This window comes from Scyliorhinus torazame, chromosome 13 (assembly GCF_047496885.1).
Source record: "Scyliorhinus torazame isolate Kashiwa2021f chromosome 13, sScyTor2.1, whole genome shotgun sequence".
Lineage (NCBI taxonomy): Eukaryota > Metazoa > Chordata > Chondrichthyes > Carcharhiniformes > Scyliorhinidae > Scyliorhinus > Scyliorhinus torazame.
The window spans coordinates 109,611,520-109,626,380 of NC_092719.1; positions in this window are offsets into that span (position 1 = coordinate 109,611,520).

Genomic DNA, 14,861 nt, shown 5'->3' on the forward strand with positions numbered 1-14,861 from the left:
ATCCCCCACACACGGCATGGGATACGGGTCCAAGCGGGAAGCCCTGTTCAAGGTCATCTTATAATCACCACAGAAGCGATTAGATTGATTTATCCGGCTTCGACACCAGGACCACTGGTGCGGCAAATCGCACTGGAGCTGTAGCTCCACCTTCGTGAGCAAAGCATGGGGGCCTGGTCATGCTCTGAAATATTTGGGTAGAGTCTCTGAGTCGACATAAATTTGCAACTAAGCCCCCTTTATTTTATCCAGGTCTTTCTTAAATACGTTCGGATACTTATAATAATAATAATAATCTTTATTGTCACAAGTAGGCTTACATTAACACTGCAATGAAGTTACTGTGAAAAGCCCCGAGTCGCTACATTCCAGCGCCTGTTCGGGAACACAGAGGGACAATTCAGAATATCCACATTACCTCACAGCACATCTTTCGGGACTTGTGGGAGGAAACCCGAGCACACGGACGAAACCCACGCAGACATGGGGAGAACGTGCAGACAACGCACAGATAGAGACCCAAACCAGGAATCGAACCTGGGACCCTGGCGCTGTGAAGAGGACCTCATACAGGTTGCAAGTGCCCAGCGAAAAATCTTCTACCAGTCGAGGCGAAGCGTTCGCAGCCAATCATGGCCCAACAGATTCAGGGCCCTGAATCCTATACCATTATTAATGGCAGCCGGACTCTCTGCTGCCCGTGGGTCACCGGGGTCACGGTAGTTCCAATAATGTTCAGCGGGTTCCCCAGTATATGTCGCCAATCTGGCCTTTGTATTGCACAGGTGTAATGGCAGGATTCCCGTGCGAACCAATGGAAGGTCTGCTCACCGTGTTGGAGACAGCAGCTCTTCTCATGTCTATCTGCATCACGAAGGGATGTCCATTTAGCTGTAGTTTGATCTGAATTGGTGCCACTTTAGGGTCCGGGATGCAACTCAGCTGCATCAAGTCATCCTCCCAGGGTGGGCCATGTGTAAGAACCTGGCTGGAGGCGATCTTATCATTTGCTCAGGGCGGTGCGTTCTTTGCCAATTCTGGTGGACCGCAAGTTTGGCAATGCACCGGTACTCCCCATCGTCCTCTGGGGAGGCATCACGTTGATCTGTGATGGCCCTTGACCATTGAGTCCGGATGTGGCATGGCACAGTTGGTTCCTGTTTTGGGGGAGCTCTGCGATTACTGTCCTGAGAGGGCGCTATATTCCTATATGGAGTTGACCAACACTATGTTCACTATGGTCAACGGAACTTGGAGTTCCTGAACCCACTTTTAAGCATTCTCATGGGATAGGGCCAGCTCGATGGCTGTTTTCAAGTCCAGTGAAGGCTCTGCCAATAACTTGCTCTGTGTGGCCATATTATTAATCCCGCACACCAAACGGTCCCTCAATTTCTCCGGAAGGGATGGACCAAACTTGCAATGCTCAGCCCGTCTTCATAGTCGAGTTAGAAAATCCGTAACTGACCAACCCCATTGCATAATCACGGACGGTTTTGGGTCATAATGGTTAGATACCAACTCGACCAATTCATCAAAGGATTTTCAATCCGGGGCAGTCGGGTATGTGAGGCTTTTAATTATGCCAAAGGTTGGAGCCCCGCAGGCAGTCAGGAGGATTACCTTGTGTTGGTCCTCTCCACTGATGCCGTTAGCCTGGAAAAAGTACCTAATTCACTCAGTGTATTGGGCCCAATCTTCCAGACCTGCGTCGAAGGCCTCTAACATCCCAAAGAGCGGCATTTTTCAAAGGTTTGTCTAACACAGTGAGGCTGGGATGTCCGAATCGGAATTATAGCTTCTTTTACCTCATCGCCAGTATAAAGACTCAGGAGGAAGAGTAGATGAGTAAACGCTGGTTTATTCACAGTCAAAGGAAACGACTGCTGTGGCAGCAAATACACACAGTATCAGTCGCAGCCGGGACTATCAACATGCCGGTCCACATCCAGGCCGGCCTTTATGCAAGTTATTTATGAGCCGCAGCTGGGCGGCCCTCCACCCGCTAGCAGGGAAGCTCACATTCTACGAGTCCCATGGGAAGATTGATTATGGTAACCCAATGGGCCACATGGGCGTTGCTGCATACATAAGTGGTCAAAGATGGTAAATGGCTGATTAGGGACCAAAAAGAGAATTTACACATGGAGCCCAGGGACATGGCTGCGGTATTAAATGAATGCTTTGCGTCTGTCTTTACCAAGGAGGTGGATGCCATGTCGGCCATGGATACAGATGAGGAACTCTGTCCCTAGAAGAGTTCAAAATTGATAAGGAGGAAGTGTTGACCAGACAGTCGGTAATGAAAGTTGACAAGGCAGAACTTCCGGTTTCGGCTATGCCTAGGTAGGTCACACGGTCGGCAGCTCCCACCGATAACGGACTTTTGGGCCCTTTTAAGGAGCTCCAGCGGCATTTGGACGATGATTCCTGGTGTGGGAAGGAAACAGTGAGGGTCCCCCAGCAGTGTATGGAGTGGACCAGGATTGGAGAGGTCAAAAAAGTGGCTTTAGAGAAGAGAGGAGAACGGGCGTGAAAAAACAAGAGGGATCAGGCAATGTGGGCCCAGTGGTACCGGGAGCAGAAGGAGTTTTTAAGAAGCTGCTTTACTGACTTGAAGGCGGAGGTATTGGCTCCTATGAAGGCTTCGATTGAAAGGTTGGTGGAGACCCAGAAGATGCAGGGGACGGCGATCAAGGAGGTGCAACAGAAGGCCTCTGATAATGAGGACGAGATTCTGGGCCTGGCGGTCAGAGTGGAAGCGCACGAGGCGCTGCACAAAAAATGGCAGGAGAAGCTGGAGGACCTGGAGAATAGGTCGAGGAGGCAGAACCTGCGGATTCTGGGTCTCCCTGAAGGCGTGGAGAGGTCGGATGCTGGGGCATATGTAACCACGATGCTGAGTCCGCTGATGGGCGCGGGGGCCTTCCCAAGGCCCCTGGAGCTGGATGGGGCGCACAGAGTCCTGGCCAGGAGGCCAAGGGTCGAACGAGCCGCCGAGGACTATGGTGGTTAGGTTCCACCGCTTCACCGACAGGGAGAGTGTCCTGCGATGGGCGAAGGAGCGGAGCAGCAGGTGGGAGAACACCGAGATCCGGATTTACCAGGACTGGAATGCAGGGCTGGCCAAGAAGCGGGCAGGATTCAATCGGGCCAAGACGGTCCTCCACGGGAAGGGGGTGAAGTTCGGGCTGCTACAGCCAGCGAGGCTGTGGGTCACGTACCAGAACCGACACCATTATTTTGATACGCCAGATGAGGCGTGGACTTTCATCAAGAATGAGAAGTTGGACTCGAGTTAATGGATTGCAGTATGCTATGGGGGTTCTTGGTGAGGGGGTGGGGCGGTGTTTGGGTGGGATTTACCCCGAGTTTTCTTGTGTCTTTGTGGCCCCGTGGCCTGGAGCCCTCGGGGATTGCGGCGAGGTTGCAGTTGGGAGGAGCTGCGTCACAGGGGTGGGGTCGGCACAGGCAGGGAGCGCGTTTTTTCCCGCGAAATGGTGGGGGCGGTACCTGAAGCGGGGGACGGTACTGTGTTCGATGTCTGCATTGGTTCATACGGGGTGTAGGGGGGGGGGAACTTTCTATACCCCACTTAGGTGGGGGGGGGAGGCTGGAGATTTGGATGGGGAATCCACAGGGGGATTGGAGGTAGAGGCGGGTGCGGCCGGGGTCAGCATGAGTCAGTTGACTTACGGGAGTGCAATGTGGGGGGCAGGGGCATTAAGCAGTTGCTTGGCCGGGGGAGGGGGGATTTGGGGGGACGGGACTGGGTTGCTGCTGTGCTGTCTGAGGGGGAATTGATGGTAAGAGGGGGAGTCGGGGCGGGGAGCCTCCGCCTGGGGGACTGGAGGGTGCGGGAGGCGCGGGCACGTGGCTGGCCTAAAAAAGGAGATGGCTAGTTGGCAGGGGGGAGATGCGGGGAGCCCCCCAATCCGGCTGATTACGTGGAACGTGAGAGGCCTGAATGGGCCGGTCAAGAGGGCCCAGGTGTTCTCGCACTTAAAGGGGCTGAAGGCAGATGTAGCCATGCTACAGGAAACACACCTGAAGATCGCGGATCAAACCAGGCTGAGGAAGGGATGGGTGGGACAGGTTTTGCACTCAGAGCTGGATGCGAAGAACAGGGGGGTTGCAATCTTGGTGAATAAGCGGGTGGCATTTGAGGCGGTGGGTATTGTGGCACATAAGGGCAGTCGTTATGTTATGGTGAGTGGCAGGCTGCAGGGGGCCCGGGTGGTGCAAGTGAATGTGTAATGAAAAATGAAATGAAATGAAATGAAAATCGCTTATTGTTACAAGTAGGCTTCAAATGAAGTTACTGTGAAAAGCCCCTAGTCGCCACATTCCGGCGCCTGTTCAGGGAGGCTGTTACGGGAATTGAACCGTGCTGCTGGCCTGCCTTGGTCTGCTTTCAAAGCCGGCAATTTAGCCCTGTGCTAAACAGCCCCTAGTATATGCTCCGAACTGGGACGATGCAGGGTTCATGAAGCGGATGCTGAGCCGGATTCGAGTCATGTAGTTTGGTAATGGGGGGGGGGGACTTTAATACGGTCCTGAACCCGACATTGGATCGGTCTAGGTCGAGGTCGGGTAAGCGTCCGGCAGCGGCCAAGGTCCTGAGGGGGAGTGAACCAGGTGGAGGGAGTGGATCCGTGGAGATTTGCCAGGCCAGGGGCGAAGGAGTTTTCCTTCTTCTCCCATGTACACAAGACTTACTCGCGGATAGTTTTTTCATGGTAAGCAGGGCGCTAATTCCGAGAGTGGAGGGGGCGGAGTGCTCGGCCATTGCGATCTCGGACCATGCCCCGCACTGGGTGGAGCTGGGGGTGGGGGAGGAGAGAGGCCAACACCCGCTGTGGCGAATGGACGTGGGACTGCTGCCGGGTCCGGGGGTGCATCCAAAGATATGTGGAGGTCAATGACAATGGGAGGTTTCGGTGAGTGTGGTCTGGGAGGCGCTGAAGGCAGTGGTCAGGGGGGAGTTAATCTCAATCAGGGCCCACAGGGAAAAGAGGGAGAGGATGGAGAGGGAGAGATTGGTGGGGGAGATACTGAGGGTGGATAGGAGGTATGCGGAATCACCTGAGAAGGGGCTGCTGAAGGAGTGCCGGAGCCTTCAAACGGAGTTTGATTTGTGAACCACGTGGAAGGCTGAGGCCCAGTTGAGGAAGGTACAGGGAGCAGTGTATGAGTATGGGGAGAAGGCAAGTAGGATGCTGGCGCATCAGCTGCGGAAGAGGGAGGCGGCTAGGGAGATTGGGGGAATTAGAGATAGAGGGGGTCTTTAAGGACATTTATGGTAAGTTATACGAGTCAGAACCCCCGGAGGGAGGGAAGGGGATGAGGCAGTTCCTGGACCAACTGAGGTTCCCAAAGGTGGAGGAAGGGCGGGTAGAGGGATTGGGGGCCCCAATTGAGATGGAGGAATGAATTAAGGGGTTGGGGTGTATGCAGGCGGGCAAGGCCCCAGGGCCAGATGGGTTTCCCGTAGAGTTCTATAGGAAATTCTCAGAGCTGGTGGGCCGTTGCTGTTGAGAACTTTTAACGAGGCTAAGGAAAAGGGAATCCTTCCCCCAACAATGTCGCAGGCTATGATCTCGCTTATCCTCAAGCGTGATAAGGACCCGCTGCAATGTGGCTGCTATAGGCCGATTTCACTCCTTAATGTGGATGCCAAGCTGTTGGCCAAGATCTTGGCCACTAGGATTGAGGACTGTGTCCCGGGAGTGATTCATGAGGATCAGACGGAGTTTGTGAGGGGCAGGCAGCTGAATACGAATGCGCGGAGGCTTCTGAATGTGATCATGATGCCCTCGGAGGGTGGGGACGCAGAAGTGGTAGCGGCAATGGATGCGGAGAAAGCGTTTGACCGGGGGGAGTGGGAGTACCTGTGGGAGGTGTTAGGCAGATTTGGGTTTGGGAAGGAATTCATAGGGTGGGTCAAATTGTTGTATCAGGCCCCGGGAGCGAGTGTTTCGACGAACCGGCGGCAGTCGGGGTACTTTAGACTATATCGTGGAAGGAGGCAGGGGTGCCCCTTGTCCCCCCTGCTGTTTGCCCTGGCGATTGAGCCGCTGGCCATGGCGTCGAGGGAGTCCAGAAACTGGAGGGGGTTGGTTCGGGCGGGGGGGGGAGGAGCACCGTGTTTCGCTGTATGCGGATGACCTGCTTCTGTATATTGCGGATCCGGTGGAGGGGGTGGCGGAGGTCATGCGGGTACTTAGGGATTTTGGAGATTACTCGGGATACAAGTTAAACGTGGGAAAAAGCAAGCTTTTTGTGGTGCTTGCGAGGGGCCAGGATGAGAGGTTGGGTGAGCTACCGCTCAAGATGGTGGAGAGGAGCTTTCGGTACTTGGGCATCCAGGTGGCCAAGAGCTGGGGGGTCTTGCACAAGCTCAACTTAGCGCGGCTGGTGGGTCAGATTGAGGAGGATGGGGTGGGACATGTTGCCACTCTCCCTGGTGGGCAGGGGGCAGTCCGTAAAGATGACGGTCCTCCCTAGGTTCTTGTTCGTCTTCCGGTGCCTGCCCATTCTCATCCCCAAGTCCTTTTTCAAGTGGGTAAATAGGAGTATTATGGGATTTGTGTGGGCAAATAAGACCCCACAGGTTAAGAGAATGTTTTTGGAGCACAGTCAGGGGGGGCGGGTTGGCGCTGCCGAACCTGTGCAGCTATTACTGGGCAGCGAATGTGTCTATGATTCGGAAATGGGGAATGGAGGAAGAGGGGCAGCGTGGAAATGTTGGAAGCGGCGTCTTGTACAGATACTAGCCTGTGGACACTGGTGACGGCACCGTTGCCGCTTCTGCCAAAACGGTATACCACGACCCCGGTGGTGGCGGCGACACTGGGGATTTGGGGGCAGTGGAGACGGCATAGGGGGAGGTAGGGGCCTCAGTCTGGACCTCGATACGGAACAACCACACGTTTGTTGCAGTTAGGATAGACGGTGGCTTCCTAGGCTGGCACAGGGCGGGAATCAGAAGGATGGGGGATTTGTTTATCGATGGGACTTTCGCCAGTCTGAGGGCGCTAGAGGAGAAATTTGGGTTGCCCCCGGGGAACACTTTTAGGTACATGCAGGTTTGGGCGTTTGTGAAAAAACAGGTGGGGGAATTTCCGCTGCTGCCTGCCCGGAGGATACAGGACAGGGTGGTCTCGGGGTGTGGGTGGGGGATGGCAAGATACCGGACATGTATCAGGAGCTGCAGGACGTGGAGGAGGCCTCGGTGCAAGAGCTGAAGGGCAAGTGGGAGGAGGAGCTGGGTGAGGAGCTGGATGAGGGCCTGTGGGCTGACACCCTGGGCAGGGTCAATTCCTCCTCATCTTGCGCCAAGCTTAGCCTGATTCAGTTTAAAGTGTTGCACCGGGTGCATATGACAGAGGCGAGAATGAGTAAGTTCTTTGGAGTAGAGGACAGGTGTGTGAGATGCTCCGAGCCCAGCGAACCATACCCATATGTTCTGGGCATGCCCGGCACTAACAGGATTTTGGAAAGGCTTCGCGAAGGCTATGTCCAAGGTCTTGGACACTCGGGTAAAACCGAGCTGGGGATAGCGATATTTGGGATATCGGATGATCCTGGAGTGCAGGAGTCGAAAGAGGCCGGAGTTCTGGCCTTTGCCTCCTTGGTAGCCCGGAGAAGGCTCTTGTTAACGTGGGGGACGCAAAGCCCCCAAGTGTAGAGGCTTGGGTCAGTGACATGGCTGGGTTTCTCAGGTTGGAGAGGATAAAGTTTGCCTTGCGAGGGTCCTTGCAGGGGTTCTCCAGGCGGTGGCAACCCTTCCTTGACTTTCTCGCAGAACGATGGAGGTCAGCAGCAGCAATCCAGAGGTGGGGTGGGGGGGGGGTGTTGATTTCATTTTATTTGTAAGGGGCAAATGCCCCACCTTGTTTGGTTTTGTTTGTTAAATTGTTAATTTGTTAGAGGGTTAAGTTGTTTTTGTTGGTATATTGTTTTGTTCTCTTTGCATTATATTTTCTTTTGTAGTGGCTTGTAAAAATTATTGAAAATTTTGAATAAAAACATTTTAAAAAAAAGAAAGTTGACAAGGCAGCAGGGCAGGGTGAGATGCATCTGAAGTATCGAAGAATGTGAGAATAGAAATTTCATGGGCATGGCCATAACCTTCCAGTCTTCTCTAGGCTCAAGGGAGGTGCCCAACAGAGTTGCAAATGTTTTGCCCTTGTTCAAAAAAGGTTGTTAGCAAAGCCCCAGTAATTACAGACGAGTCAGCTTAATATCAATAGTGGGCCAAACGCTGCTGGCTGAGGTGGTAGATGCTGAATATTCAGCAATAGTGGTGTCAGACCACACCCCAAACTGAGTGAACTTGCAAGTCAGCAAGGGAAAGGCCCAGCGACCACAATGGAGATTGGATGTGGGGCTGTTAGCAGAAGAGGAGGTATGTGAGCGGGTGAGGGAGGCCTTTCGGGGATATAAAGGAATAAATGACACAGGTGAGGTTTCAGTGGGGGTGGTGTGGGAGGCACTGAAGGCGGTTATTAGGGGGGAATTCATCTCAATTCGGGCCCATAAGGAGTAGGCTGAGCAGGCGGAATTGGACAGGCTGGTAGGTGACATTTTACAGGTGGACAGGAGGTACGCGGAGTCTCCGGATGACGGGCTTCTGAAGGAGCGTCTGCAGCTGGATTGTGGGCTCCTGTCCACAGGTAATCTGGAGGGGCAGCTGAGGAGGGTAAAGGGGGCGGTGTATGAATATGGGGAAAAAGCCAGCAGGATACTCATGCACCAGCTGAGAAAACAGGAGGTGGTGAGAGAGATTGGGAAGTGAGAGGTACAGGGGGCAGGTGATTCTGGATCCGGCGAGGGTACATGACGTGTTTCGGGAGTTTTATAGTAAATTGTACAAATCGGAACCCCCAGCCGGGGAGGAGGGTATGCGGTATGGAGTCCCCAAGGATAGGTGAGGAGTTGGTGGAGGGTTTGGGAGGTTAGACAGGTTGGGGACGATGCAATCGGGTAAAGCCCTGGGACCAGACGGATACCCGGTGGAGTTTTATAAAAAGATTTCCGGGGTGTTGCGGCCGCTCCTGGTAAAGGGTCTTAACGAGTCAAAGGAGCGGGGAGTACACCCCCCAACATTATCCCAGACATCGATTTCCCTTATTTTAAAGCGTGATAAGGATCCGGAGAGCTGTGGCTCGTATAGGCCAATCTTCCTGTTAAATGTAGATGCGAAATTGCTGGCAAAGATCTTGGCCACACACATAGAGGATTGTGTTCCGGGGGTAATAGGGGGGGACCAGACGGGATTTGTTACGGGACGACACCTGGGCGGGATTCTCCCCTAACCGGCGGGGCGGGGGGTCCCGGCGGGATGAAGTGGCGGGAACCACTCCGGCGTCGGGCCGCCCCAAAGGTGCGGATTTCTCCACACCTTTAGGGGCCAAGCTCTCACCTTTAGGGGCTAGGCCCGCGCCGGAGTGGTTGCCGTCCCGCCGGCTGGCGGGAAAGGCCTTTAGCGCCACGCCAGCCGGGGCCGAAGGGACTCTGCCGGCCGGCGGAAGTCCGCGCATGCGTGGGAGCGTTAGCGGCTGCTGACGTCATCCCCACGCATGCGCGGGGGGGGGTCACCTATGTGTCAGGCATCACAGAGACCTACACGCCGACGTGTAGTAAAAGAGTGCCCCCACTCTTGGGCCAGGCCACCGTGGGGGCACCCCCCAGGGCCAGATCGCACCCCCCCCGCCCCGCCCCCAGGACCGCTCGCGCCGCCTGGTCCCGCCGGTAAGGGAAGTGGTTTAATCCACGCCGGCGGGACCGGCATTACAGCAGCAGGACGTCGGCCCATCGTGGGCCGGAGAATCGCCGGGGGGTGCCCGCCGACTGTCGTGGCGCGATTCCCGCCCTCCAGAGAATTTGGTGGCCAGCGAGGGCGGGATTCATGCCGCCCCCTGGCGATTCTCCGACCCGGCGGGGGGTCGGAGAATCTCGTCCCTGATGTCCAACATTAGGCTGCTCTTAAATGTGATAATGATGCCTGTGGAGGAGCGCGAGGTCGAGGTGGTGGTGGCCATCGATGCAGAAAAGGCCTTTGATTAGGTGGAGTGGATGTACTTATGGGATGTTCTGAGAAGGTTTGGGTTTGGACAGGGATCTATGGAGTGGGTCCGGTTGCTATATCACGCACCGGTGGCGAATGTGAGGACAAACCGGGTTTGATCAGAGTATTTTAGTCTGTGTAGGGAAACAAGGCAGGGGTGTCCACTCTCCCCACTACTCTTTGCCCTGGCCATACAGCCTCCGGCAATGGCACTGAGAGCATCGATTATTTGGCGGGGGATAGTGAGAGGAGGGGTAGAACATAGGGTTTCGCTCTATGCGGACGATTTGCTCCTTTTTATAACAGACCCGCTGGGGGGAATTATGGGGATACTGGAGGAATTTGGTCGGTTCTCAGGTTACAAACTGAATATGGGCAAGAGTGAGGATTTTGGGATCCTGGCAAGGGGGCAGGAGAGGAGACTGAGGGAGATGCTGCTCAAAGTGGTGGGAAGGAGTTTTAGGTACCTCGACATTCAAGTGGCAAGGGACTGGGGTCAGCTTCATAAACTTAATTTGGGCAGGGTGATTGAGCAAATGAAAGGGGGCTTCCGCAGGTGGGACGTGCTCCCGCTGTCATTGGCGGGGAGGGTACAGACTGTGAAAATGACAGTCCTCCCGAGATTGCTGTTCGTGTTTCAGTGTCTTCCAATCTTTATCACCAAGGCATTTTTTAGGAAGATTAATGCGGTGATCTCGGGTTTTATATGGGCCGGAAAAGCCCCGAGGGTGAAGGAGGTCCTTCTTGAGCGGGGGCGCGGGGAGGGGGGCTCAGCTTTTCCGAACTTTATTCATTACTTCTGGGTGGTTAATATATCGATGGTTAGGAAGTGGGTAATGGGGGAGGGGTTGGTGTAGGAGCACGTGGAGGCGGCATCTTGTAAGGGGCACGAGTTGAAGGCTTTGTTAATGGCACCTCTGCCGTTCTCGCCGGCTCGGTACTCCACAAGCCCAGTGGTGGTGGCAGCTCTGAGACTGTGGGGGCAATGGAGGCAGAACATGAGACTGGAGGGGGCGTTGGTGTGGTCACCGATCTGTGACAATCACCAGTTCGCTCCGGAGGGCTGGACGGGGGCTTCAGGAGGTGGCAGCAGGCAGGGATTGAGAGATTTGGGGATCTCTTCATTGAGGAGAGTTTCCCGAGCCTGGAGGAGCTAGAGGAGGAGTTTGAGTTGCCGGGTGGGAATGGGGTCCGGTATCTGCAGGTTCAGGATTTTGTCCGGAAGCGGGTTCCAAGCTTCCCTCACCACCCACTAAGGGGACTACAGGATAAGGTGTTGTCTAAAACAGGAGTTGGGGAGGGGAGGGTCTCGGAAATATACAAGAAGGAACTGATGGAATGGGAAGGGGTTCCAATTGGGGAGGTGAAGAAGAAGTGTGTCATGTGAGAGTACCTTTAAGAAATGGGTGTTTATTACTGCAGTGATGTCAGAGAGGGAGTGGAGCTGGGCTGTCTGTCAGCTTTTTACTTTTGCTGTAGGCTTTTTGTTGCAGGGTGGGTTTGGTTTCATTTTAGTTTTGGAGAAGCTGCAATCACAGCAGGATGTGTATGAATCTCTGCAAACTTATGAGTGTCCATTTGCTGATTTCAACGTGGTAACTGTTCTCAGTAGTGAAGTTAAGCCTGATGGCTTTCTGTAAAAAGGTATTTTAAAGTCTTACGGATGTTAAAAGGAAAGCTGAAAGGATTAATTAGTGTTGTAGTCTTTGGGGGTTGTATTTGAATAATGGTTGCTAAGATGTTCACTGTATGTTTTAAAAAGGTTAACTTGAGTTCATAGAATAAACATTGTTTTGCTTTAAAAAATATTTTCCATTTCTGCTGTACCACACCTGTAGAGTGGGCCGTGTGCTCTCCTTACCACAATCTATTAAAAGTTGTGGGTCAGGTGAACTCCATGATACACTTTGGGGTTCTCTAAACACTGGTCCATAACAAGTGGAAGAGCCGGGCGGGGAGTTGGAAGTCGGGTTATAGGAGAAAGCCCTGAGGAGAGTCAATGCATCCTCGTCGTGTGCCAGGCTTAGCCTGACCCAGTTCGAGGTGGTCCACAGGGCTCATATGACTGTCGCCCGGATGAGTAGGTTTTTTGAGTTTTTTGAGGAGGTGGAGGACAGGTGTGAGCGGTGTGGGGGAAGTCCTGCGAATCATGTACATATGTTTATGGCATGTCTGAGGCTGAGGGGATTTTGGCAGGGATTCTCAGAGGTCATGCCACAGGTCCTGAAAGGGAGGGAGACTCCGAGTCCAGATGTGGCAATATTTGGAGTGTCGGAAGATCCAGGAGCGAAGGGGGGAGAAAGGCTGATGTTTTTATGGATATGTCAGGAATAAAAGAATGACTAGGGTAAGAGTGGGGCCAGTCAAGGACAGTAGTGGGAAGTTGTGCGTGGAGTCCGAGGAGATAGGAGAGGTGCTAAATGAATATTTTTCGTCAGTATTCACACAGGAAAAAGACAATGTTGTCGAGGAGAATACTGAGATACAGGCGACTAGACTAGAAGGGCTTGAGGTTCTTAAGGAGGAGGTGTTAGCAATTCTGGAAAGTGTGAAAATAGATAAGTCCCCTGGGACGGATGGGATTTATCCTAGGATTCTATGGGAAGCTAGGGAGGAGATTGCTGAGCCTTTGGCTTTGATCTTTATGTCATCATTGTCTACAGGAATAGTGCCAGAAGACTGGAGGATAGCAAATGTTGTCCCCTTGTTCAAGAAGGGGAGTAGAGACAACCCCGGTAACTATAGACCAGTGAGCCTTACTTCTGTTGTGGGCAAAGTCTTGGAAAGGTTGATAAGAGATAGGATGTACAATCATCTGGAAAGGAATAATTTAATTAGAGATAGTCAACACGGTTTTGTGAAGGGTAGGTCGTGCCTCACAAACCTTATTGAGTTCTTTGAGAAGGTGACCAAACAGGTGGACGAGGGTAAAGCAGTTGATGTGGTGTATATGGATTTCAGTAAATCGTTTGATAAAGTTCCCCACGGTAGGCTATTGCAGAAAATACAGAGGCATGGGATTCAGGGTGATTTAGCAGTTTGGATCAGAAATTGGCTAGCTGGAAGAAGGCAAAGGGCGGTGGTTGATGGGACATGTTCAGCCTGGAGTCCAGTTACTAGTGGTGTACCACAAAGATCTGTTTTGGGGCCACTGCTGTTTGTCATTTTTATAAATGACCTGGAGGAGGGCGTAGAAGGATGGGTGAGTAAATTTGCCGATGACACTAAAGTCGGTGAAGTTGTGGACAGTGCGGAAGGATGTAACACGTTCCCGAGGGACATAGATAAGCTGCAGAGCTGGGCTGAGAGGTGGCAAATGGAGTTTAATGCAGAAAAATGTGAGGTAATTCATTTTGGAAGGAATAACAGGAAGATAGAGTACTGGGCTAATGGTAAGATTCTTGGTAGTGTGGATGAGCAGAAAGATCTTGGTGTCCATGTACATCGATCCCTGAAAGTTGCCACCCCGGTTGAGAGGGTTGTTAAGAAGGCATACGATGTGTTAGCTTTTATTGGTTGAGGGATTGAGTTTCGGAGCCATGAGGTCATGTTGCAGCTGTACAAAACTCTGGTGCGGCCGCATTTGGAGTATTGCATGCAGTTCTGGTCGCCGCATTATAGGAAGGATGTGGAAGCATTGGAAAGGGTGCAGAGGAGATTTACCAGGATGTTTCCTGGTCTGGAGGGAAGATCTTATGAGGGAAGGCTGAGGGACTTGAGGTTATTTTCTTTAGAAAGAAGAAGGTTAAGAGGTGACTTAATTGAGGCATACAAGATGATCAGAGGATTAGATAGGGTGGACAGTGAGAGCCTTTTTCCTCGGATGGCGATGTCTAGCACGAGGGGACATAGCTTTAAATTGAGGGGAGATAGATATAGGACAGATGTCAGAGGTAGGTTCTTTACTCAGAGAGTAGTAAGGGCGTGGAATGCCCTGCCTGTAACAGTAGTGGACTCGCCAACATTAAGGGCATTTAAATGGTCATTGGATAAACATATGGATGATAAGGGAATAGTGTAGATGGGCTTTAGAGTGGTTTCAAAGGTCGGCGCAACACCAAGGGGCGAAGGGCCTGTACTGCGCTGTAATGTTCTATGTTTTGGCCTTTGCCTCCCTGGTGACCCAGAGATGGATTTTGCTGAGATGGAGGGACTCGGCGCCTCCAACGTCAGGGGTTTGCGTCAGTGACATGGCAGGGTTTCTTAGGCTAGAGAAGATTAAGTAAGGGGTCGGGGAGGCCTGGAAGTGACGACTAAGGGCAGGGAATGTCATTTATGGGTAGTTAGGGTTTAGGTCTGGGGGGAGTCGGGCCTGTTATTGTGGGTTTTTTGCGTGTGTTGGACTTCTGTTTTAGAATGTTAAAAATGTTAAAACTATAAGTGCCTCAATAAAATATTTTCTAAAAAAAAATTATCAACAGTGGTCAAGCTTCTAGAAACAATTATTCAGGATAGAATTAATAGTCACAGGGAAAAATGTGGGTTGATCAGGAAGAGTCAGTGTGGATTTCTAAAAGGTAAATTGTGTTTAACTAACTTGCTGGAGTTTTCTGAAGAGGTAACAGAAAGGGTTGTTGAGGGTGATGCTGTTGATGTGGTTTACATGGACTTTCAGAAGGCATTCTATACAGTGTCACACAACAGACTTGTGAGCAAAGTTATAGCTTACAGAATAAAAAGGTCAGTCACAACGTGGTTACAAAATTGGTGAGGAAGTAGTGAGTAATAGTCCATGGATATCTTTTGGGCTGGAGGAGGAAGGTTTGTAGTGGTGCTCCTCAGGGGTTGG